Genomic DNA, 27,004 nt, shown 5'->3' with positions numbered 1-27,004 from the left:
ATTTCAGTTTCTCTCCTTTCAGCAGAACTTTGCCATTCACAGAGCATGATTAGGGTTCCCATTTTACAGACGATGGAGAGGAAAAGTCTTGTCTGGCAGCATCACCTTTCCCCATAGACACCAAAGACATGCTCAAGGAGAAGGCGCTTGAAATTTATTACCTTTATTTCTTTATGTGCGAGGGGGTTTGCACGTGCCACAGTGTGCATATCTGGGTCAGAGGACAGCTATCTTAGGGTTGTTCTTTCCTCCTAATTGGTGGGATGGAAAGCCGGTCCAGTCTTGACAGCAAGTACCTTCACCTGCTTGCTGAGCCCTGACCGAAGTTTTAGGACCCATTTTGTTCTAGAGACTTTCTCAGAAGGACATGAGGCACTCTCTCATACAATTTAAACTCCAGGGAGACCCAACATCCCAGCACTCAGGAATCTGCCCCAGCAATGTCCCCACATGTGTGCAGGTGACATAGAAACACCACTTTAGGGGCAGCATTCCCGTGTGCTCCAATGGAGAAAGGAACAGCGTTTTTAGAAGAATGAGGAAGATTTAGGCTGCAAGCCTGGAAAGGTCTTGGAGGCATATAATTCAGTGAAACAGTCACTGAATCCGCATAGAGAGGATGGTCCTATTTTAAAACCACAATATAAGTGCACAAGAAAATGAGGAGTTAGGGGCCATTGCGATGCCTCAGTGGGTGGAAGGACTTGTCACCAAGCTAATGACCAAGTTCCACCCCCGAGACCCACGTGTGGAGAGAAGTGACTCCTAAGAAGTAGTCTTCTGGCTTCCATAAGAATACTATCACACGGCCGGGCGTTGGTGGCGCACGCCTTTAATCCCAGCACTTGGGAGGCAGAGGCAGGCGGATCTCTGTGAGTTCGAGGCCAGCCTGGGCTACCAAGTGAGTTCCAGGAAAGGCGCAAAGCTACATAGAGAAACCCTGTCTCGAAAAACCAAAAAAAAAAAAAAAAAAAAAAAAAAAAAAAGAATACTATCACACACACACACACACACACACACACACACACACACACACAAATGTATTTAGGAATTTTTAAGAGGGTCCGGCGGTGGTGGCGCACGCCTTTAATCCCAGCACTTGGGAGGCAGAGGCAGATGGATCTCTGTGAGTTCGAGGTCAGCCTGGTCTGCAAAGCGAGTTCTAGGAAAGCCAGGGCTGCACAGAGAAACCCTGTCTCGGAAGAAAGCAAACAAACAAACAAACAAACAAACAAAAAATTGTAAAAAAAAAAAAATAGAATCACCATCTTAGCACATTAGTCAACTCATTGGAATGAGAAAAATGATAGGGAGTGATTCCCGAAAGGGGACACACTGGGTGTGTTCTGGGGGAAGAGGAGAAGGGGCCCCAGCCAGCTTCTCTTGCTTGAGAAACAAAGCCCAGAGGCTGAGCCTGATGCATACCTGAAGTTGCCAGTGGCAGAAACTCAGACCTTCTGAGCTTCCAGAGCGTTCTGGGGCTCAGAAACAGGACTCAGGGACTTCCTGTGTGCTGACTGCGTGTGTGGAGGGATGTCTCCAATGCCTGCTTGTGGAACTGGGCTTCTCTTGGCAGCCACTCTGGTCTCTCAGAGCCTTGTTACCCTGTCCTTCCATAGGGTGTTGGTAAAAGGCAAAAGAAAAGAAACAGAGGAAACAACGATAGAATTAAGAACGGGGGGCAGCAGTTGAAGCGACCTGACTGGGTTTGTGAGGCTTCCCGGGGACCTTGTGTTCCACCCCTCGGTTAACAGTCAGTACTTGGTCTACGTGGCCGCTGCCTCTCGTCTCTTCTCCCCTCTGCTTGCCTGTCCCCCGGCTGGGGACAGACGACAAAAGCCTCGTAAGTGACAGCTGGGGAGCCTGGGGGCTGCAGGAATGCTCAGCGGACTGGATTGATAGCCCCTGCACCACCATGCCTGACGGAGTTCTCAGCTGAAAGTCAGGGGAGGCCTCTGAGGGGAGCTGTGCTCCAGTCCCTCCTCCTGGGCCTGACTCACCAGCTCCCTCTGACACTGCATGCTAAGGGTTCAAAGAGTGGCCTCTGATTACATATCCCCTCCGTAATTCCACTTTCCAAGGGCAGATTGTCCTTCAAAAGCTGCTTCAAGATCCATCTTATTTCTTTTCCTTTTTTCCCTCCCCTCCTTTCCCCTCCCCTCCCATCCAATCCCCACCCCTCTCCTTTCTCCTCCCCTGTTCTCTCCTTTCCTCTCCTCACTTCCTTCCCTCAGCCCCTTAATATTTTGAGACAGAGCTTTACTATTAGCTCTGGCTAGACTAGTCCTCTCTATGTAGCCCAGGCTGGCCTTGCATTTGAGATGTAGCTCAGGCTGGTCTCAAACTCAGGACAGTCCTCCGGCCTCCGCTTCCGTGTGCTCAGTTAGAGACTCTGGCATCTTTTATGGGACATTTTCCTTTGGCCCTTCTCTACCCTAAGCCAGAAAACCATTTCTCCCTCCACCCACATCCCAGCCTCCTTTGGTATCTTCACTGTGGCTGGTTTTTTTCCTCTGTTAATTCCTTAGCAGGTGGGGCTTGCAACTGCCTTGCTTGTGCCCCTGTCCCAAATGCACTGCCCAGTTTCTAGCAGCAAGAAACATTTATTGAATGTATCTTTGCATTAGAAAATTTTGTATTTTATGTGTTTGAGAGTTTTTGCCCGCATGTATATATGTATACAATATGTGTGCCTGGTGCCTGAGCAGGGCAAAAGAAGGCCCTGGATGCCTTGGATGGAGAGTTGTAAGTTGCCACGTGGGTGCTGAGACTCAAAAGCAGGTCCTCAGCAAGAGCAGCAAGTGCTGTTAACCACGGAGCCATCTCTCTGGCCACTAGATGCTAGCGTGAATCTGCGCATTTTTGACATTGAGAAAACAGACATCACATAAAATTGAATGTTTAAACCACTTTAAAGGTACAGTTCTGTGACGTTAAGTACATTAACAGTGCTGTACTTCCATCATCACTACCTAGTTTTAAGATATGTTCATCACCCTGTAAGGAAGATTAAGAGATCAGTCTTTATGCGTTGGCTCTGAGTCCCTGTGGATTTGTGTCTTGGTGAGGGTTTCTGTTGCTGTGAAGAGACACCATGACCACAGCAGCTCTTGTACAGGAAAACATTTCACTGAGGTGGCAGCTTACAGTTTCAGAGGTTCAGTCCATTATCATCATGGTGGGGAGCAGGGTGGCATGAAGGCAGACATGGTGCTGGAGGAATAACTGAGAGTCCTACATCTTGCAGGCCACAGGAAGTCAACTGAGACACTGGGCGGTATCCTGAGCATAGAAAACCCAAAGCCCACCCCTACAGTGACACACTACCTCCACCAAGGCCACACCTCCTAAGAGTGTCACTCCATATGAGATTATGGGGGCCAGTGAAATTCAGACTACCACAACTTGCCTATCCCAAATACTTCATGACCTGTTGGTTTTAGCTTCTCCTGTATTTTGCATACGACAGACTTCTTCCCTTTTTAGGAGTGAAGTATATTCCATTATATAGGTTGATCATGATTCGCTCCTCCATTTACCAGTCAATACATGTGAATTGTTTTTATCTTACATACAGTGAACATGCATGTGCATGCATGATGGCTTAAAGACCTGGTTTTGAGCTGTGGATGTCGCTCATTTGGTACAGTGCTTGCCTAGCATGAAGCTCTGGCTTTACAGTCAGCCTCAGCTATAAATGAGTTTGAACCCTACCTGGGATTTGTGGAGACCCTATCTTTAAAAAGGGGGTAGGCATTTGCTGGGGAGCAGTTTAGTGGGCAAATGGCTTTTCTGGAAAGCGTGAGGACTGGAATTTGAATCTCCAGAACCTATGTAAAAGCCAAGCAGACTTGCTGGCCACTTGCAACTCCAGACTCTGGAAACAGAGACGGGGTAAACAAACTAGTGGGCAAAAAGAACCCATCCTCTTAGAGCTCGTATATGCAAACACGCGCACACACACACACATACACACACACACACACACACACACACACACACACACACACACACACACACACTGACAATGGTGCTGATCCTCATTTAACCTTCTGAGGAACTACCAGCCTGTCTCACAGCAACACTGTTTACATTCCCACCCGCAGTATGTGAGGGTTCCAGTGTCCACACATCCTGAGAAGTTACTATCTTCTGCGTTGTTTTGCAGCCTTTCTAGGGAGGTGATGTTGCTACATTGTTATTTTGGCCTATATTTCGGCAACCACTCACAGCACGACCATGAGTGTCCACTCAGGTGCTTGCTGCTCATCTGTGTCTCTTCAAGCCCTTTTCCACTAAAAAAAAAAAAAAAAAATAGAGGTTTGATGTGGTGACACACACCTTTAATCCCAGCATTCGGGAAGAAGAGGCTGGTGGATCTGAGTCCAAGACCAGCCTGGTCCAATAGAGAGCTCCGAGCCAGCCTGGGCTACTTTATGAGTAGTCTCATTAAACCAAAGTCTCAACAAAACAAAAAGAACAAATTCTATTGCATTTATTTATTGGGGGGCACACATGTTCTGTGGTGTGGTTGTAGAGGTCAGAGGATAGTTTTCAGTAACCGGTTCTCTCCTTCCTCCATGTGGGTTATGGGGATCAAACTTAGGTTGTGCGCGTGTATCTAAAGCACTTAGGGCTGAGGAAGCCTCGACTTTGCTGGCTTCCTAGGAGGGGGCAGCCAGCCACCCACTTAGCGCAGCGGCGTCCCTGGCCTCTTGCTGTATGTCTTTGTCAGTAGCAACCTCCACTCAAGCTGTGATGACTATCGCTGAATGTCCTGTGGGGAGCAAAACTGCTCCTGGTTGAGGATCATTAATTTAGAGGGGTCGTGCAACTGTTCCTTGGCTACGTGAGGAAATGGTAAACACATGGTGGAACACCCAACAACAGACCAAAGAGAGCAAAGAGAGCATTCCATCCAAGTCAATCTTGGTGAACTAACGCGTTTTCCAGGGTTGTCGGCACAGTGGTGAGTGGCTCAAAAGCAGCCTGATCACTGAAAAAGCCCCACCCCAGCGTGGGTGACAACTCACGGAAGCTGCACCCAGGAGCTCCCTGCCCAGCTTGCAGGCAGCTTTACCAGAAAGTCTTTTCTCCTCAGCAACTGCTTATCTCTTTTATAACCTTGGGAACAGTCCTTAGGAACCTTGAAGTTTTCATGGGCTTGTAAGTTTCCTTGGCTTCTGAGTCACACTTCTCCCTTCCCTTCCTTGCTCCAGGGGAGGAAAAAAACTACAAGGCTGAAACAAGCATAGAGAGCTAAAATTTCTGTATTTGCGGCGTATTTGTTGGATGTTGGACAGGTGGGTGGGTAGATTTGTGGATGGGTGAATGTATGCATGCGTGCATGGCTATGTGGATCAGTGGATGAATAGGTGGATAGATGGATTCAACCCCTTTCTCTGTTAGACAGACTGATGATGAATGGTTATGTGAATGAATGGATGAATGCACTGTATGATGTATGCACTCCATGAATGAATGGATGGATGAATGCACTGTATGATATGTGCACTCTATGAATGAATGGATGAATTCACTGTATGATGTGTGCACCCTATGAATGAATGGATGAATGCACTGTATGATGTGTGCACTCCATGAATGAATGGATGACTAACTGACTGCACTTTGTAAGATTTGGACATGTTCCTAGGCTACGCTGGAGCTCCTCTCTTCCCGCTGGAGTATGCTGCTTTCGCTCCTGAGCATGGTAGTCCTCACACTTTTAACATAGGCACCCGGTCGAAAGCTTTGTAAAATAGACAGACGAGCTCACCCATCAGAATTCAAGCTTTAACAGAATCACCAGGTGATAGACCACTCTCAAACCAGCTTCCTTGCCCTCTGCAAACCCTGACCAGTCCCGACCTCATCAGTCGGTCAGTTCCCAGAAGTCCCATCGCCTTCTGCCAGCATCTGTTCTTTGGCAAGCTGGGATCCACTGTGCTTTAGAACCTCATTATTTGGACTGAGGAGATGGCTCAGTGGATAAAAGCACAGGCACTTGTGCAAGATGAGGACCTGAGTTCAAGTCCCTAGAATGCATGTAAATGTCAGACGTGTGACTCGGGCATTTGCAATCCCAGAGCTTCCTTGAGGAGATGCGAGATGGAGTCAGGGGAATCCCAGAAGCCCGCTAGCCGCTAGCCAGCTAGCCTGGTGAGCATGTCAAAAAACAAAAAACAAAAAGAAGCCCTGTCCCAAAAGAAGTTGGAAGGTAAGGACTGACATCTGAGGTTGTCCTCTGACCCCACACCACCACTCAGGTTCATATGAGAGGCCCTGGGTAATTCCAGCACTTTCTTCAGTACAAAAAAAAAAAAGAGGAAATGGAATGAGAGAGGGAGGGAAGGAAGAGAGAGAGACAGAGAGAGAGAGAGAGAGAGAGAGAGAGAGAGAGAGAGAGAGAGAGAGAGAGAGAGAGTCAGTCTTTAAGACCTGGGGAAACCACAGAATAGGTGTTTGCCACAAAGCCATGAAGATCTGAATTTGGTCTCCAGCACCTTTGTAAAAAGCCAGGCATGAAGCCAGGCGTTGGTGGCATACGACTTTAATCCCAGCACTCAGAAGGCAGAGGCAGATCTCTGAGTTCAAGGCCAGCCTGGTCTACAGATTGAGTTCCAGAACAGCCAGGGCTACACAGAAAAACAAAACAAAACAAAGCAAGGCATGGTTGGGGCACTGGCCATCCCTGCACCGGGAAGGTGGAACCAGATCCCAGCAAGCCCCAAATTCCCGTAAGAGAAAAGATCTCAAAAAACAAGGCACGAAGCTCCTAAGTAGTACTACTCAAAGTTGACCTTTGGCCCACACTCTTATGTTACACATGCACTCTCACATGTGTGTACACATATCTGCACACAACAGAAAATAAGTCTTAAGTGGGAGAAGGGTGAAAAAGCATGGCTCTTGTGAAATGGAAAAAACAAATACTTGTTACTGGATTTATTAAGCAGATTTTACAAGTTCAAAGGAAAAGCCAGATACAGCATGGCCATGGATGCAGAAAAATGATGGCATGAGTCACAAATGCAGGCAGAAATGGTCTGACAAAGCAGAGCTTGCTTATCTATCAGTTTCCTGCAACTTACAAGGAGTTTAAAAAAAGAAAAAAAAAAAAAAAGCTGGCTCGAATGTAATGAACAAGGCTGGAATTAGATAACCCAAAGGCTGGTGTTTATGTAGACAGCGTACAGTTTCCCATTGATGAGCAATTTCTCTATATAAAACCAAGATTTCCAGAATGAGAGGCCCTTGATGGGACAGAGGCAGAGGGTGCAGGAAGGGGCAGATTACTACCAGCCAGGTGACTTTTTGGGCTGGACCCAGAGATCCACCGGGGACCATAGTAGGGGTTCTGAGCAAGGCAATGATGTGATTTCAGTAGCACTTGAAGAAGCTGGGCAGTGAATGGCAACTCGTCCCCCACCTTTGAGCCCAGGTTCCACATGGGAGCCAGCCAATCCTGCAGGCAGGTTTCTGGCCTTGTAGCCAAGGCTTCTAAGACCGTAAAGCTCCTTGGGGGCAAGGTTGGCCGAATGCCAGCCAAAAGAGCCAGGCACCACCTTACAGGCAGGGCTGTTCCCAAGCAGGAACAAAGGCTGCCTTCCCTCTCCTTGTCCACAGCTGTAAATAGCTCTCCGCTGGCTTTGCAGTCTGAGCGCCTTTGTGGGGACAGGCTGGAAATGAGCATACTAAGAAGTGTTTGTGCAAATTACTGCCTGAATGCACAGTCTACACCTGGCATTCTGCCCTGACCCTGAGTGTACCACCCTCCCAGGGGCTGCAAGCCAGGCTCGAAGAACACACACACAAGAGCATAGACAGTGTGACCTGGGGACAGGCTTGCAGAAGGCTTCCAAGCTGACCCAGTAAAGTCATGTTAAGAAGAGGAATCCTTCAAAGGATCCTGACCAAGTACCATTATCATGATGACTCATGAATGACGAAGGGGGCAGACATCCTAAGAGTTAGCCAGAACCTATGCATCTCACAAGGCAGGAATGACCAGATTTCAAACGTAAGAAACAGGCTCAGAAAGTAGACCCCACAGAGGGCTGTGCATAAGAGCAGCATCCAGTGTGTCCTGGGCACATGGACACATCTGGGGAATCCTCAGCTCCCTGGTTTCAGTGGACTCATCTCTCTGTGTGAGCAAGAATGTCCCTAGTCACTGAGAACTGGGGTGAGGGGGACCAGCTACCACAACAAATAGAAAAGAGGGTCAAAACATTAAGAAAAATGGGGCTGGTGAGATGGCTCAGCAAGTGAGTCTCACACCTGAGTTGGGTCCCCAGGACCCACAAAGGAGGCAGAGAACCAGCTCTGCATGTTGCTCTCCAACTTCCACGTTTGCCATGATGTCATGTGCATCCCCAAATAAATAGAGAGATTTTAAAATGTAGTTCAAAATTCTGCTGAGTGTGATGATGAATGACTATAATCTCTGTTCCAGAAGCTGAAGCGGGAGGATTGTTGAGTTTGAAGGCAGCATGGAATATGGTTCCAGCCAGCCTGGGCTGTGTAACAAGACGGAGAAAGGGAGCACCGAGGGCGTGTCTAGCATACACACATCTCTGTGTTCCATCATTAACACCACATAAACCAGGCATGGTGATGCACGAGTGTAATCCTAGCACTAAGGAGTAGAGGCAGCGGGATGAGAAGTTCAAGGTCATCCTCAGCTACTTAGCAAGTTTGGGGCTAAGACAGGTGAGACCCTATCCAGAGAGAGAGACATGACTAAGTGCTATGTATAACTGCTCACATCTATAATATTAGTATTCAAGAGACTGAGGCAGGGGGATTACCTTTAGTCCCAGACAAGCCTGGACTACAACTAAGACCCTACCTGAAAAGAAGAACAGCCAGGCTTGGTGGTGTATGCCTTTAATCCCAGCATTCAGGAGGCAGAGGCAGGTGGATCTTGTGAGTTCAAGGCCAGACTGATCTACAGAGTGAGTCCCAGGTCAGCCAGAACTATATAATGAGACTATGTCTCAACACACACACACACACACACACACACGCACGCACGCACGCACGCACGCACGCACGCACGCACGCACGCACGCACGCGCACACACACACACACACACACACACACACACGCGCACACGCACACACGCAAACAAAAACTCAGAGGAAGCAGGTGGGCTGTTGAGGCTTGGCTCCTTAGGCTGCTTCCTGGAACCTCTGCACCAGTTCGTAGCTGCATTAGTTGGTGGCTGAGAGGAACATCCTCCCCACAGGGACTGGAAACTCTTAGCAGCCACCATGTTCTAACACTACTTCTTGGAATGGAGCAGGTTCCAAAGGTTCCATGGTTGCTGTTTGTCATGATTCAAAAAGGTCACCGCCTTTATCCAGGTCAGCTCCCTGCACATCTGCCCTGAGGGACCAAGCAAGCACACGTATTTTGTATTCCGATTTTCTGGTCGGTGTTTTGCTACCTGCTCTGTGAATGAACACCTCCAATGCATGGGAAGAGGGAATTGTTCTGCCAGGATCCAAAGGCTGTTTCACCCCAGGCCAAAGACACTTTATCCTAAGTGACTGCAGGTTACAACTGGGGTTACAAGACTGCTAACCTTTAACTTGGGAAAGCATACGGTTGGGGCACACGGTCCTTTTCCCCTGGACTGACAGTCAAGTCCTTACAGAGACTCAGCTGGGAGCTGAAGCTGCCCCTCTGTCCTCCAGCTTAGGAGAGCAAGGAAGGACAACTGCAGAAGCCAAGAGGCTCCTCACACGGGGACTTATCACATACAGGCTGACCCTGGGAGCTACACCCAGGATCTGTAGGTAGTGCCAGGCTGTGCTTTTAATAGGGAGCAAAAGGGCACTCATGGCCTCGAACCTGTTAATCATTGAACCCCGCAGCAACTCTTAGTTCTCATCAGTATTTTACAAGCAAGGAAGGGGAGGCACGTAGAGAAGACAATGGGCCTTGAGACCGTCCACATCTGAAATTCCCGTGCTGTTTGATTAGAGCTGTACCAAGGGCAGGGTGGGCCTGCCGCTCGGTCGCAGAGAGCTAAACTATGGTGCATGAGGCTCTGGGCTGATTGATCCTCCAGCACGAGGGGTTGGGAAGAGACTAGGCAGAAATGTTACAGGACATCAATCCAGAGAGCAGCCACCCTAGTGCAGGGCTGGTCCCTGTCATTCACAGAAAAAGCCATTCTGATGCATGCACAGGCTAGGTGCTCTTTGGGAAAGTCATTTCCCCAGTTCCCCTTTCCCACGGGTCCACCACTCTGTTGTAGTTCTTCATTTCTCTGTCCCTAGCACTGGACCACAAGTCTCTTGAATCAAGATTCAAGATGCCTGAGTCCTCTGTGTCTTTAGCATCATCCTAGGATCAGCATCACAGTAAACGTCTCACCGTTAGTCCAGTGTGGGGTGTTGTATTTAATGATCCTGAGGATGTCTGCTGTCCTGATTTGCTCACAGGGGCTTGCTTTCTTTTATGTTGCCTGCCTTTTTCTCCTCCTTTCCCTTTTTCTTGTTTTGGGACACCATCTCATGTAGCACATAGTAGCCTCAGACTTGCTTCGTAGCCAAGGCTGGCTTTGAATTCCTGTTCCTGCTGCCTCCGCTTCCCAAGTGTCGGATGGGATTACAGGCATGCATCGCTATGTTCAGATACTTGCCTTTCTCATAAATAAACTTTTTACATTGAGATGGCCATCAAAGTGTAAAAGATTCATAAAGACCTCATTTACCCTTCATTACATGTTCCCCACGACCCCCACCTTACTAACCCATAGATAACTCAATAGTTCAACCAGGAAATTGGTGCTGATACACCCACCCATTCTTGGATTCCCTCTGCTTTACACATATTCACTGTGTACATTTGGGTTTTTTGATTTCATATTTAATCTTTTGAACTTTTTTTAGTGGTGTTGAATCAAACTCAAGACACTGTGCATGTCAGGAACACGATCTGCTACTCTCTCAGCCCCAACCTGGCCCGTTTTTAAACAGTTCTCACTCCCATCAGGATGCAAGTGAAATTAAGATGTCAGCGCCCATCTCAGGACCCCCCAGAGCTTGAGTCTGCAGAGGAGGCTATGGAGAGTGAGGAGGAGCTATGGGGCAAAGAGTAGATGTGGCGAGACACACCCTAAAATCTGCCTCCCCGGAGCAGGGAAGGGTGGCGTGGAGGACCACGTGGTTTTGAGAGTTTAAGCGAATGCAGCTCATGGTTTCTGCAGTTCCATCATCGCCGCTGCCCACTCGGAGGTTTCATCTTTGCTGAGCACCACCCAGTTTACAGTTTTGAATCCAGCTTGGCCGCCTCCCAGCAGAGAAACCTTGGGCAGGTGGGTGAACCTCTGCAGACCTCATTTGTAAAATGGGGCAATGGTCATATTGACTCAAGATTGACTCAAGGGTGTTGTGGGGCTAAAGGAGGGTAGTAATGGGAAGGCCTCAGGAATAGGAGCAGGTCTGATGCTGGGTCATGCTCAGTGAACAAGAGTGCTATTTTTAATACCTATTATTTCTTTCAATTAAATTGGTCTGCTTAATCATGGGCTCCAGCTATAGGTGGGTGGTCACAGGTCTCCTGTGTTTGTTTGCTTGCTTCCTTGTTGTGGGATATTTGATTGCACTGTGAAACTCCAAGACCCTGTTAGTAAAACTAACCTTGGATCAAGGGACAGAGCCAGCGACTAGTTGGCAGGAATTAGCCATAGAGCAGACAGAGGAGCCAGGAATATGGAGAGATGCTCAGGAAAGAGTGGGGAGGGACTTAGAGAGTTGAGGTCTTTTTTTGATTTGGGATGGGTGGAGAGATGTTCTCTTGCTGGGTCTCCAGACAAAAAGGAAGGTCAGTTGGTTGCTTCTTAGCTTCTGTGATCTAGTAGGTTTTCACCCCAACATCTGACTCCCGAGTCTTTATTGGTAAATAGAACAACTTAGTTAAAAACAACCCTTCTTTCTTTCTTTCCTTCCTTCTTTCCTTCCTTCTTTCCTTCCTTCCTCTCCTTCTTTGAGACAGGGTCTCATGTAGCCTGGGCCTTGAACTCTTAGTCCTCCTGCTTCTATCTCCCAAGTGCTGGGATTATAGGTTTGTGCCATCACCATGCCTAGTTCTCTTTCTCTGTCTGTCATCTCTCCTCTCTCTCTCTCTCTCTCTCTCTCTCTCTGCGTGTGTGCGTGCGTGCGTGCGTGCATGTGAATGTGGGAGTCAGAGGTTGATATGGGGTGTCTTCCTCAGTCACCCTCCACCTCATTTTTTGAGACAGGGTCTCTCACTGAGCCTGGAGCTCACTGATTCAGCTAGATTATCTGATCAATGAGCTCCAGGGATCCCCCTGCCTCTGCCTTCCCTACCCTAAGACTACAGGTGCATGCCACTGGGCCTAGCTTTTTAAGTGGATACTAGAGATCCAAACTCAGATCCTCGTGTTTACACAGCAGGCACTTTGCCGGCTGAGTCAGCTGCACAGCACCTGCCTCTCCTTTTTGTTAATGCGTATTAAACTGAAAATGTCACCATTAAGATAAATGGCATCTGTTGTTGTCATTTGGAGATTAGAAAATGCATTTCAAGACTCTGGGGTCCTGAGAAGTCTGCTGGATGCTTTCTAGCATGTGTGGGTCAAGTCATGTGACACTGAGCTTCAGTTTCTTCATGTAGAGAGTGTGATCTGCCTTGTAGAATGAATCAGGAGATTTTAGTTGATTGGCACCTCATAGGCTCTCCAGAAATGTCCCTACTTCCTGGCACATGTATCCTGAGACATCCCATTGTCTTCTTTGGACCTCAGAAACTGAAACATTAGACAAGATCTCATTAAAGTTTTCTGTAGATGAACAATCTTATTAAATAAGAAACACAGAGCCAAATGCAGAGTTAATAGCCCAAGAGGTCAGAGCAATAGCTAAGAGCTAAAAACCTTACCCTTCACTGCTGCTGCTGTCCTTCCTTTCTGCAAGAGACCTACTTCCTGTGTTTGTCCTTTTTAACTGACTTGCTGTTCTGCCTTCTCATTGGTTGTAAACCCAACCACATGACCTCCTCTTCACTGCCCATCTATACAGACCTCCAGGTCTTCTAAGGTTGGTATTGAGATTAAAGGTGTGTGTCTCCATGCTGGCTGTATCCTTGAACACACAGAGATCCACCTAGCTCTGCCTCCTAAGTGTTGAGATTAAAGGTGTGCACCACCACCGCCCGGCTCCTGCTGTAGCTTGCTATTACCTCTGACCCCCAGGCAACTTTATTTAGTAACATACAAATAAAATCACATTTCAGGACAAATAAAATATCACCATATTTCCCCTTTTCTATTTTATTTATTTTGCTTTTCACACGTTTTGTTTTGTCTTTCGAGACAGGGTTTACCCTGTGTAATGTTGCACCTTTCCTGGAACTCAACTCTGTAGCCCAGGCTGGCCTTGAACTCACAGAGATCCGCCTACCTCTGCCTCCCAAGTGCTGGGATTAAAGGCGTGCGCCACCACCGCCCGGCCCCCTTTTCTATTTTAATAAAAAGAAAAAAAAGGGAAAAAGTTATAACTAATATAAGAAAAACTATATACAAAAGTACAATAACTATATACCATATATACAAGCATAAATACCTAAAAAATGTATAGTCCATTTGTATTTGACAAATTCAGAGAAAATAATTCCATTATCTGTCCTATTTTGGTAAGTCTAAAATGTACCTGATTCACTTTCTATCCTAACTTATATTATTAACAGAACTGTCTTATAACATCTTTCAAATTTATACACTTATACCTCTTTAGTGTGTTTCTTTTCTGAAATTCTTAACAAGGAAAACTATAACTATAACTAACTAATCTTAAACTCCCTCAGAGACCCAAGAAGGAAATAATATTACCTAATAAAAAATAAAAACAGGAAGTGCATGCAAGCAGCTTCCAAAAAAAAACAAATGTGAGTTGACAGAAACAGCCAGCTGCCTGGACAGTCACCTGAGGTTTCTCCGCAGTGTTGGGGCATCATCTTCAGCCTATAGGCTTAGCATATCTGACAGATTCATTTGTGAACTAGAATGTACACAAGGTCAACAGTTCGACCTCACATTTGGTGAGAGCAGTCCATGTACCAGAAACACCTGAATTCCACTAGTGTCCTGTCATGATTCAGGATTTCAAATTCTGGAAATTGTTGATGGGTTTTTTTTTTGTTTTTTTTTTTAAATTCAGCTGTCCATTCTTCTTGGCTTGTGTGTGTGTGGCTTCATCTTGGCATCCCATTCTTCTCCACATCCTTCTATTAAATGCTAGTCTACTATTGTGAGGTGTGAGCTTAGTTACTCTTCAAGAATAACTGTTTCAGCTGCTGTTCCACTGCACATCAGAAGCCATGGGCCCACTACCTGTTCAGCTGCCTTCGAAGAAAAGGGCACTGTACCTTTTCTGGATTGCAAAGGTCACTTCAGGGCTGGTGCCATATTGTCATGGTCTCAGAAGATGCCTTTTGATAAAGCCACAACCACACTTGTCTTGGCAAGAATTGGTAGTCCTTTGTTTCGTGTCCTGTCTGTCCTGTTTGTCAGCAGTCAATTTGAGGATACTTTGTTTTCCAGTGGCTAACTTTTGCCGCAATGAAAGTTAACTCCATATGCAGTTTTCTTCAATGCCCATATTTTCTCTGAAGTAGATTGGTACTGCCAGGAGCCGACATGTCTCATAGTCATAACAAAAAAGAAAAATTTTCTAAGTTATTAAAACATTTTAAATGCCATATTCTGTAGATCTCTGAAGGGTTTGAAGATGACCTATCTATCTAAAATATATCTGCTCAATCTTGAAAACATACCTAATATGACTACAAGTTCTATTGTAATGTCTAACTACTAACTTTCATTTCTTTTTATCCTAATAGTTGGTAATAACAACATTCAAGGATCAGCAAATTGCATTACATTGTTAAATGAATGGTATAAGTACAATATCTTGAACAAAATTAGAAATATACATATAGCATTTTCTAACTATCAATTTCAATATATATGATTTGTATATAATATAAAAAGTCCAATCCAATGTAAAGTATTTAAAACTAGTAATTGTCTTAAAAAAAAAAACAACAAGAACCTTAAATCTAATCTCCTTTGCTTAGCCCTTTTTCTAACCCTTAACAACAACTTGTAACCAACCCTCCTAAACAATGAAAATTACCCCAGACCTAAAACCCATTAAAAGATCTTTGGGAATGTGGGCATCGTATTCTTAAAATTGCTTCCTGCTGGGTATGGGAGAAGGTATCTTTATTCTGAAAAGAAAAATTTTGGGTTAATTTTCAAATTCTAGGAAAGGTAACTATATCCTTTGTTATCCAGTCTGTGCATAATGCCAAAGTTCAGGACTTATCTCAAGTCCTTATTCAAGTAGTCTTTGAAACTGGATCATTTCATCTAGCCATCTCAAAATTGCTCTGAGCAATTTGTAGTTCAAAGTTGATCTGTAGATGATATTTGTCAGCTTAGTGATATTATTATTGTCCATGTGGAATTGTTGTTGTGGGGCCCCATCTTCTTCCTGGAGGTTTCAGTTGATGTTAGGCTTGGCCGTGATTTCCTGCAGAAAACTGATAAGAGACTTGAACACAAAAACATGTATAGGCAGCTAATTGAAGCCTTTTTTCTAGAATTAGTTAGTACTCTATATGACCATTAATACCTTAACAAAGTTTAAAATGTGTGTGTGTGTATAAATCCTGTAAATTTTGATATTAAATTCATACTTTAAGAAAAGTTTAAAGAATCAGAATAGAATCAAAGAATTGAGATTAGTAATAGAATAGTCCCTTAATTATTTGGTTTTTCTCCTGTCCCATGTCAGAAGATGGCTCTTTCTTCTGGCATGATACAGGGAGTTTGCATTTTCCTTTTAACAACATGCTTGAGTGTAGCTGGAGTTTTCTCTCTGGGTCCCACCAAGCCCTGGTAGTCTAACAGCCCACTTATAAAATTAACACACAGACGCTTATATTGTTTACAAACTACATGGCCATGGCAGGCTTCTTGCTTACTGTTCTATTAGTCTATAAGTTGCCACATAGGCTCATGGCTTACCAGTACCTTACATCTCACTTGTCATGGTGGCGACTGGCAGTGTCTCTCTGCCTCAGTCTTCCACTTCCCAGAATTCTCTTCTCTGCTTGTCCCGCCTATACTTCCTGCCTGGCTACTGGCCAATCAGCATTTTATTTATACAGAGTGATATCCACAGCACTTGAGTTTAAAGAAGGAGAGAGCCATTCTCCAACTGCAAAATCAGCTTTAAATTTTAATTGAACTGGGACTATTAGAAGACCAATAGTGTTAAATTTCTTTAGAGAAGAGCAGAAACAAACATTTAGGAAGATTTATGAAATTTTGTAGATGATATACCAAAAGGCCATTTTACTTTTTCCTGGGACAGATGATTTGTCCTTTTTCTTCAGTTGTCTCATTTGTCCTGTGTTCTTTAGATTCCTTAGCCTTCATTCTCCTAAAGGACAAAAACAAAAACCTTTCCCCAAGACTAATTTTGGGGAGGTTCCCTTTTGGCAAGTTATTATCTGGTTAAATGAAAAGGCATGTGTTATTGGTATAAGTTAGTTTAAATTGGATAGTCATGCTGGTTGATGAACTATCACCCCCTCTAATTAAGAGGTCTCTCTTGTTCAAATTGAACCTTTATCAATTTTGATGGTATCCACAGCTTGTCTTCTCCTGTAGAAACAAAAGCAAAACCTCATCCCCAATGTAATACATACCCTGGTTTCCATTCTGAGGTCAGCACATCCTTAAAGTATATAGGCTGATTTAATTCTGCAGTTTTTTCTATTATCCAGTGTCTCTCTGCAGCGGTTGTTCCTTTCTCATTGGCATTGAGAAAATTCAAAGTTAATAGAGTATTATGCAGTCTATTTCTAGGGGTTTTTGTTACCCCTTTCTGTTTATTTAGCATATTCTTTAGAGTTCTGTCTGATCTTTCTATAACTGCTCGGCCTGTAGGATTATGTGGTATACCTGTAATATGCTTTATATTGTAATAAGCAAAAAAAAAACTGTTTCATTTTAACAGAGACATAGGCTGGAGCATTGTCAGTTTTAATTTGTGCAGGTATACCCATGATGGCCATAACTTCTAGCAAATGAGTGATTAAAGAATCAGCTTTTTCAGAACTCAAAGCAGTTGCCTATTGAAATCCTGAATAAGTATCAATGGTATGGTGTACATATTTCAATTTTCCAAATTCTGCAAAGTGAAACACATCCATCTGCCGGATTTCATTCCTCTGAGTACCCTTTGGGTTACATCCTGCTGGTAATGGCATCTGATTGTAAAAGGAACAAATAGGACATTTCCTTATAATTTCCTTGGCTTGTTGCCAGGTTATAGAAAAATCCTTTTTTAAACCTTTACTATTGACAGGATGTTTTTTATGAAATTCTGCCTCCAGCATATTTCTTATCAATAATTTATCAATCTCATCATTGCCTTGTGCTAGAGGGACTGGCAGACCAGTATGGGATCAGATGTGAGTTATATATAAAGGATGACTCCTGTTCCTGATAGTATCTTGTAACTGGATAAATAGTGAAGTTAATTCTGAAGCATCAGGGATAAATTCTGCAGTCTCAATATGTAATACCACTCTTTCAGCATACTGAGAGTCAGTTACTATGTTGAGAGGTTCTGAAAAATCCATTAATACCAACAGAATAGCATACAATTCTGAGTTTTGAACTGAATTATAAGGACTTTGAACCACTTTACTTAAATTTTCTGATTTGTAACATGCCTTTCCTTGTTTGTTTGCATCTGTATAAAATGTACGAACTCCAGATATGGGGTTTTTCCCATACAATTCAAGGCAAGATCCAATCAGCTCTCTTTATAAGAACAATTCTATCACTTTTGGGATATTTGCTGTTAATTTCTCCCAAAAAATTACTGAAAGCTCTTTGCCAAGGTTCACTTTCTGTCCATAATTTTTCAATATCCTCCTTAGTTAAAGGACAATTTCTCCTGGGTCTATTCCTGCTAATTGATGAAGTCTGAATTTTCCTTTCCAAATCAAGTCAGAGATTTTTTCCACACAAGTTTTTAATTTTTTTATTTGGTTTATTTGGTTAAAATATCCATTCCAATATAATATCTTCCCTCTGCATTAATATTCCTATAGGAGAATGCCTAGAGGGTAAAATAACCAAAATGCAATCCAGCTTTGGATCAATACGATCCACGTGTCCTTCATGTACTTCCTTTTCTACCAAGGCCAATTCTTTCTCAGCTTCAGGTGATAATTCTCTTGGACTATTTAAGTCCTTGTCACCTTCTAAAGTTTTGAACAAATTATTCAGTTCATTATTTTTTACCCCAGCAATAGTTCGTAGATGAGAAATGTCTCCAAATAATCTTTGAAAGTCATTAAGAGTCTGTAGTCGATCTCTCCTAATTTGCACCTATTGGAGTCTAATTTTTTTTGTAGTTCTATTTTATATCCTAAATCATTTATAGAATCTCCTCTTTGTATCTTTTCAGGAACAAGTTGTAATCCCCAGCAAGGCAAACTTTTCTTTACGTCTTCAAACATTCTTTCTAAAGTATCTGCATTTGAGTCAGCTAGTAAAATATCATCCATATAATGATAAATTATAGATTTAGGAAATTTTTTACATATCACTTCCAATGGCTGTTGTACAAAATATTGGCACAGGGTTGGACGATTCAACATTACCTGTGGGAGGACCCTCCATTGAAATCTTTTAACCGGTTGAGAATTATTGTAAGTAGGCACCGTGAAGGCAAATCTTTCTCTGTCTTTTCCTTTTAAGGGTATTGAAAAGAAACAGTCTTTTAAATCAATAACTATGAGAGGCCATCCTTTTGGTAACAGAGTAGGCAAAGGAATTCCAGATTGTAGAGAGCCCATTGGCTGAATTACTTTGTTAATTGCTCTAAGATCTGTTACCATTCTCCATTTACCAGATTTCTTTTTAATAACAAATACAGGAGAATTCCAAGGGCTGGTTGATTCTTCAATATGCTGAGCATTTAACTGTTCTACCAGCTCGTCTAAAGCCTGGAGTTTCTCTGTTGTTAAAGGCCATTGCTGAACCCATACAGGCTTGTCTGTTAACCATTTTAAAGGTAGAGCTGTTGGTGTCTTTGGAAGATCATCAGTTGTTGTGCCCTGTTCTTGTATAATATGGATGGCTGGTGACCACTCATTAGAATAATATCTTCTAATATTTCTCTCAGAAACATGTGCTAGTTTATAATTTGTTTCTGAGGTTGGAGGGATGTTAATCTGAGTATTCCATTGTTGCAACAGGTGTCGACCCCACAGGTTCATAGCTATGTTAGCCACATATGGTTTTAATTTTCCTCTCTGTCCTTCTGGACCTATACATTCGAGCCATCTTGCACTCTGTTTCACTTGAGATAATGTTCCAATTCCTAACAGTTGAAAGTTTACCTCCTGAAGAGGCCAAGTTGGATTCCAAAATTCTGGTGCAATTATGGTAACGTAAGCACCTGTGTCTACCAGACCAGACAACAAAACACCATTTATTCTTATTGTTAATTTTGGTCTTTGTTCATTTATAGAAGTTTGCTAAATATATATATATATATATATATATATATATATATATATATGGTTTCTCCTGAATTTTCTGTTCTCTCTCTCTCAGCTGTTTCATCATGCCATGCAGCCTGATTTGTTCCATTAGGCATTTGGTTATTTAATTGCTCTGTGTAGGGGTTTCCTCTATGACTGCAGGAAAGGTCTGAACTGGATTTGCTGCGGGGGCCTGCCTGAGGCCCCTCTGGGGGTTTCCTGAAGACCGAGGCAAAGTATTACCTTGTCTGTCCCTTGTTGATCTACATTCGTTGGTCCATGGTTTTCCCTTACCACACCTTCTGCATACTCCAGAAGGAAGGGGCATTCTGTTGCCATTGTTCCTTGAAGAAACATTGTTTCTAGGAATGCCCTGTTTACAGTCCCTTTTCAAATGTCCTTGCTTTCCACATCCAAAACATCTGACATTCCTCAAGCCTCTTGAAATTGCTTCTTCTATTCACATATCATCATGGTCATGAGCCTCAACATTAAACGTGTCTCTAATCCAATCTTCTAAGGGTGCAGATCTTGCCTTTAATGGCCTGATTATTCTCTTGCATGCTGCATTCGCATCCTCAAAAGCCAAAGATTCAATTATTATCTGAATTTGGTACCATTCTATTTACTGCTGAAGTCAGTCTTTGTAAGAAATCTGTGAATGATTCTTTTGGGCCCTGTATAACCTTTGTAAATGACTCAGTTTTCTTTCCTGGTTCCTCAACTCTGCCCCATGCATTCAAGGCTGCCATTCAACATAGAACTAGGGTTTGGATATCCTATAAACATTGTATTTGTATTGCAGCATATTGGCCTTCTCCAACAAGCTGATCCTGGAAGATTTGTATACCTTTACCCCTCCATTGTTTTTCTATGTTTTTAGCTTCCTCTTTGAACCACATTTTCCACTGCAGCTGTGCCCCAGGTTCCAGAACATCGTTTACCAGCTCTCGCCAGTCCTGCGGTATAATCTTATTATAAGTTACCAGGAGTTTAACATTTGCTTTACATATGGGGAATGCATGCCGTAAGACACTATTGTCTCCTTAAATCTTCGTAAATCTAACATTTCAACTGGAGTCCAAATATTTTGTGCATTCACTTGACCATGTAGCTGCTGTTTTATCTGGTTACCAGATAAATTAAGGGTGATTGTGTGAAAACAGGCTTTCTTTCTGTAACCTTATAATCCAATCCTGAAACAACTTCACTGTTAATTTCTTCTGTCTGAATCTGAATTTCTCTATAATTCATTTTAACAGGTTTAACGGGGTTTTCTAAAACTTTTATCCTGGCACTTAAATTGACTATCTTTTTAAATAGTAAAATAAGGATAAGAAAAGTAATAATGTGCATAATCCCATCAATATTAATCTTCTCATATAGTTGTTCCATTTTCAGACTGCCTAAAATGTTATCAAACAAAGACCAATTTTGTTCCAATGTACACATAAAACCCATTTTTTTAAATGTGGAAAAAAATTCTCTTTTAAATAGTTTTTTCCTTTAAAATATCTGTTATCTTTATTGACTTACCAAATCTGTGTAGAACAGTAGAAATCCAAGGGAATTTCAAAACAGCTACCTAGCATCCAAGGTGGGAATCCAGAGAGAGAGAGAGAGAGAGAGAGAGAGAGAGAGAGAGAGAGAGAGAGAGAAAGGAAGAAAGAAAGAAAGAAAGAAAGAAAGAAAGAAAGAAAGAAAGAAAGAAAGAAAGAAAGAAAGAAAGAAAGAAAGAAAGAAAGAAAGAAAGAAAGAAAGAGTTCTGGCTAAAAGCTTAAATCCAACCGCGTGTTCCCGCTTGAGCTGAGCAGAGTCTGGGCTCCAGCTTCCTTAAGCTCCAACCATGTGCGTTGGCGTTTCCATGTAGCTGTTGCAATTACAGTTGAGTGCAGCCTACCGGTAGCTCTGGCAGGCCTGAGTTGTTTGTAGCACCGGATTTAAGCAAGTAGCTCCAGCTGCAGGTAACTGCTTGTAGCTACGGTCAGTTGGGCCTGAGACCTAAGCTGAGCTGGGCCCAAGCTAGGGAGCCGGGTCGCCCAGGTGGGAAACCAGACCCGCCACCAAGCCAAGCCAAGCAGTTTTTAATGAATTCTTGCCACGTGGGCACCAAATGTAGATGAACGGTCTTATTAAATAAGAAACACAGAGCCAAATGCAGAGTTAATAGCCCAAGAGGTCAGAGCAATAGCTAAGAACTGAAAACCTTACCCTTCACTGCTGCTGCTGTCCTCCTCAGCAAGAGACCTACTTCCTGTGTTTGTCCTTTTTATTGACTTTCTGTTCTGCCTTCTCATTGGTTGTAAACCCAACCACATGACCTCCTCATCACTGCCCATCTGTACAGACCTCCAAGGCTTCTATGGTTGATATTAAGATTAAAGGTGTGTGTCTCCATGCTGGCTGTATCCTTAAACACACAGAGATCCGCCTAGCTCTGCCTCCCAAGTGCTGAGATTAAAGGTGTGCACCACCACCGCCCGGCTCCTGCTGTAGCTTGCTATTAGCTCTGACCCCCAGGCAACTTTATTTAGTAACATACAAATAAAATCATATTTCAGGACAAATAAAATATCACCATAGTTTTCCATTTATATTATTTAATGCATACTACTACTATTCCTTCTCTCTCTCTCTCTCTCTCTCTCTCTCTCTCTCTCTCTCTCTCTCTCTCTCTGTGTTCATTCCATGGCACATATGTGGCGGTCAGAGATGGCAATCATTTTTCTCCTTCCATGATGTGGGTCCTATGGTTCAAACAGGTTGTCAGGCTTGTTGGCCAATGCCTTTACCTGCTAAGCCCTCTTGCCAGCCCCTCATTGAGGTTTTTGTTTTGTTTGTTTTGTTTTGTTTTGAGACAGGGTTTCTCTGTGTAGCTTTGGTGCCTTTCCTGGAAATAACTCTGTAGCCCAAGGCTGGCCTTGAACTCACAGAGATCTGCCCGCCTCTGCCTCCCGAGTACTGGGATTAAAGGTGTGTGCTGCTGCTGCTGCTGCTGCTGCTGCCGCCGCCGCCGCCGCCGCCACCCAGCTCATTGAGGTTTTTATCCAGCACCAAAAGTGTTTGATTCTAAGTTATCAGTTGTTACAACCACTAGGGTAGGAGTGGGGAGGCTTGCATTTGGTGCAGTCATGGTGTGACTGTGAGAGGCACATTTGCAAAGCTGAGACACCCTTCAGTAAGTTCCAGTTTGCGTCCTAAGCTAGGTTGGGCCAGGAGTTGATGAACAAAGAAAGAAATGCAGAAGAAGGAAAATCCAACAGGCTGCCACATCCCATTAACTTCATTCCAATATGGAGCCCTGGGTCTTGGCACTTGGGGACATGGAGTCTATCCTTGTCTGACCAGTGCCCATGTCTGTGTAAGTCTTTGCTGGGTCTCCTTGAGTCTGAAATGGCAAGTCCCAGTCTTGGGACTTGTCTTGGGATGTCCTCTGGGAATAAGAGTGTCTCGCTGACACTTTTGGGGAAAGTTGCCGAGTTGACAGGACATAGTTGAGCTGGCGTTGTGACAGAGAAGAGCTCTCCCCCGAGGCTTCCGTTCAAAGACTGGAGTGAGGAGCAGACGGCTCCCAGGGCTCCAGATAAGAGGCTGGAACAACTCACTGTGGTTTTAATTTCCTGCAGGAGCCAAATGATTGTGAAGATTGCCTTTCCTGGCCTCTGCAGAGCACCCCTAAGCTCTAGCTTATGACACTGCAGAAAACAAGAACAGACACAGGGTCTCTGGACTCAGTTTCTCCCCTTACAAAATGGCACTATCCTGTGTCACAGATGCTTAAGATTGTCACTAGTGGTCAGTGGGTAAAGGGCTTGCTGTGAAAGCATGATGACCTGAATTCAGATCCACAGCAACCATGTAAATGCCAGGTAAGGCAGCATGCACCTGTAACCCTGGTGCTGAGGACAGACAGACAGACAGACAGATCCCAGGAGCTTGCTAGTCAGCTAGTCTAGTCAAAACAGCAAACTACTGGTTCAGTAAGAGACTGTCTCTTAATTAGAATAAGATGGAGAAGTGGTTGAGGAAGGCAGTTCAGTGTCAACCTCTGGCCTGCATACAAGCTGCAGACAAGCATACCTGAGTGTGAATGCGCGTGCACACACACACACACACACACACACACACACACGGGCACACACACACACACACACACGGGCACACACACACACACACACACACACACGGGCACACGGACACACACACGGGTGCGCACACACGGGCGCACACACACAACATATAAATAAGAGAGTTAGCCATGTCTGAGCTTTAGTTGCCACAGGGTGAGTGCAGGAGAAGCTTGCCCCACAGAAGCATTTGCGGCTCCCTCATTTCTTCTCATCTGCCAAAGGAGGAGAGTGTCCCTGTGGTGGGAGATGCTGAGTCTAGTCTCAACACAAACAGTACTGAAGGTTCAGAGACAGACAGAAAGCTTCCTGTGGAAACTGGAGTGCTCCGCTCCTGGGGCCCCAGGGCAAGTACCTGCCACTGAACCAGAGAGTTTGCCTAAGGGAGTGAATTACCAACAGGGAATGGAAGTAGGTGTGGTGATGTAGGCCTGCCACCCCAGCTACTGTGGAGGCCAAAGGAGAATCACAAGTTCAAGGCCAGCATGGACTGTAGTAGAAATCTTAAAAGTTCTTATTAATAAAATCAAACCCGAGGTGAGTTTTTGGGGTCCATGCTGGTAGATCAGAGAGACAGAACAAGCCACAGCTATCTCACCTCGCCGGATCCTCAGCTGGTCTTGTCTCCTCAGACTGGAGGCCTCTGAGTCCTCATCCAGAATGGGTCTCAGCTGAACTACTGCTCAAAAGCCTGAATGCTTAACCAGCCAAAATCTTAATCAGCCAAATGCTTCTAGTTTCTGGTCCTCACGCCTTATATATATCTTTCTGCTTTCTACCACCACTCCCTGGGATTAAAGGCTGGCTTTCTAGGATTAAAGGCGTGTGTCACCTTGCTTGGCTATTTCCAATGTGCCCTTGAACTCACAGAGATCCAGAGGGATTTCTATCTCTGGAATGCTAGGATTAAAGGTGTGAGTGCCACCATTTTCTAGCCTTTGTATCTAGTGGCTGTCTGTTCTCTGACCCCAGATAAATTTATTAGAGTACACAATATTTTGGGGAACACAATACCACCACAATGGACAAGTTAGCAAAACCTTGTTGTGTGTGTGTGTGTGTGTGTGTGTGTGTGGTGTGGGGGGGGGTGCGGGGGTGTGGCGTGTGTGTTGGGGTGCTTGTGCCAATGTGTGCACATGTAAAGGAAAGAGAGCAATGTCAGGTATCTTTCTCTGCTGTTTATCCACCTTAGTATTTTGAGACTGAACACGGAGCTCACCAATTGGCCAGCTAGCTGGTTATCTAGCTACAGGGACCTCCTGTCTCCACCTCCCATCCCACTAGAGGATTACAGGTACCACTGACGTGCCGGGCTTCTTACATCACTGCTGAGGATCAGTGCAAGCGTCCTCAGGCTTGTGTGGCAAGCCTTTACCCATCTCCGCAGTCTCTGCACTTGGTTTTTGGAGACAGGTTCTCTCTGTGTATGCCTGGCTGGCCTAGAACTCACCCTTTAGAACCGAGTGACCTTGAACCGGCAGTGACAGCCTGCTGTGAGTGATTTCAGTGTGTGTCACCATATCTGATTTTTAAAATAATTTTCGAAGTCTCGGGAAATAAAATAAATGAAAAGGGCTGGGATGTAGCAAGGCCCTGGGTTCAATCTCCAATAGCAAAAGAGGGAGAGATGAACAGTAAACAGAGTCTCAGAACCCTCTGAACTGACTGAGTAAACTAATGTTTGAAGCTTTTCTCCAGCAGTCCAGAGCAGAAGGTGCTCACCCCCTGGACCCAATCCCATGCCATGCAGGGAGCTGTCTTAGTTACTGAGGTGAATCTACCTTCTGGTTGTTTCTTTCCCATTTTGAAACTTACAAAACCTTGCAGCCATGGTATCAGGCACATCTAGGACTTGAACCCGGGTCAGAGTACACAAGTCACACCTGTAACCCCTGCACCCTGTGTCCTCTGTAACCCTGCTTTCTCCTGCCGCGTTGCTCTCTACCCAGGACTTCCGCACAGAACGCACAACAGGACTGAGGGCCTGGCTGTGCAGGAAGACTCGTAGTGAAAGGCAGGCCCTGGACCCGGGAGTTCTCTGCAAGTTTGGAGGTCAGCAGTCCATCCACGGTGCTAGAGCACTAGTCAGTTCTTGTCCGTCCGTGGGTGCTTATGGGATTATGGAAACATTACAGGAGGAATCAGGGAGTGTTTCTGGCAGCCAGGTGCTTAAGGGACAGAGTGAAGAAGGCTGATCTTGTGCAAACCTGTTTCAGCTGACCAAAAGCAATCTGTGTTTCTTGTGGAGGAAGCATCTCGAGTTGAGTTTCTGTCTTAGGGTTTTTATTGCTGTGACAAGACACCATGACCATGGCATGTTTCTTATAAAGAACACATTTAATTGGAGGGAGGTTCACTTACAGTTTCAGAGGTTCAGTCCGTTATCATCATGGTGGGGAGCTTGGCAGTGTGCAGGCAGACGTGGTGCTGGAGCTGAGAGTGCTACATCTTGCAGGCAACAGGAAGTCGACTGAGACACTGGGTGGTCTCCTGAGCATAGAAAACCCAAAGCCCGTCCCCACAGTAACACACTTCTTCCAACACTGCCACACCTCCTAAGAGTGCCACTTCCTTTGGGGGCCATTTTCTTTCAAACTACCACAGTTATTATTTGTTGACTTTAATTTTTCCTGTTGGAAAGTCGGCCTGCTTTTCCCATCTGCAGGAGTTACTGCATTGCAGTGACAGAGATGAAGGGAGGTGAGGACTTTTATGCAGGATCACGTGGCATACAGACCATAGGAAACGGAGTAGGGCTGAGCAGGCTAAGGGCTGTGGGGCAGGAAACCGAAGCCTGGACCTGGCAGGTAGCGGTGAAGGTGGAGATGTAAGAGAGAGGGGGAGGAGATTCCAGGGCTGTTCTGGGGGTGGAGCCTAATACCGGACACCAGAGTTCAATTAGAGTTTATTTATATGAAACTATATGGGCTTTCTGGATTCAATAGATATAACTGTCCACCTAAATTTATTTCTGTTAAAAGTTAAGGTGCGCCGGGTGGCGGTGGCCTTTAATCCCAGCACTCGGGAGTCAGAGCCAGGCGGATCTCTGTGAGTTCAAGGCCATCTTGGTCTACAGAGTGAGATCCAGGACAGGCACCAAACTACACAGAGAAACCCTGTTTCAGGGGGAAAAAATAAAAAAGTAAAAATAAAAAGTTAAAGTGCAGGGCTGGAGAGATGGCTCAGGGGTTAAGAGCACTGGCTGCCCTTCCAGAGGACTGCCTTCCGTTCCCAGCACCCACATGGCAGTTTACAACATCAGTAA

The 27,004-nt window shown here is 44.6% G+C and overlaps 1 protein-coding gene across 4 annotated transcripts in view; it reads left to right on the top strand.

The window, feature by feature from the left end:
- Nucleotides 1-27,004, top strand: part of Abat (4-aminobutyrate aminotransferase) — a 114,424-nt gene that overhangs the window by 3,677 nt on the left and 83,743 nt on the right. For 2 of the 4 annotated variants that reach the window (XM_042283552.2, XM_076577898.1), the window contains exon 2: nt 11,226-11,333. The exons of the other annotated variants lie outside the window; for them this stretch is intronic. The gene's annotated coding sequence lies outside the window, so the exon portion shown is untranslated. The remainder of the gene's footprint in view (nt 1-11,225; nt 11,334-27,004) is intronic. 4 annotated transcript variants of the gene reach the window in all.

This window comes from Peromyscus maniculatus, chromosome 8 (genome assembly GCF_049852395.1).
Source record: "Peromyscus maniculatus bairdii isolate BWxNUB_F1_BW_parent chromosome 8, HU_Pman_BW_mat_3.1, whole genome shotgun sequence".
NCBI classification, from domain to species: domain Eukaryota; kingdom Metazoa; phylum Chordata; class Mammalia; order Rodentia; family Cricetidae; genus Peromyscus; species Peromyscus maniculatus.
This window is presented reverse-complemented; position numbering and strand designations above follow the sequence as displayed.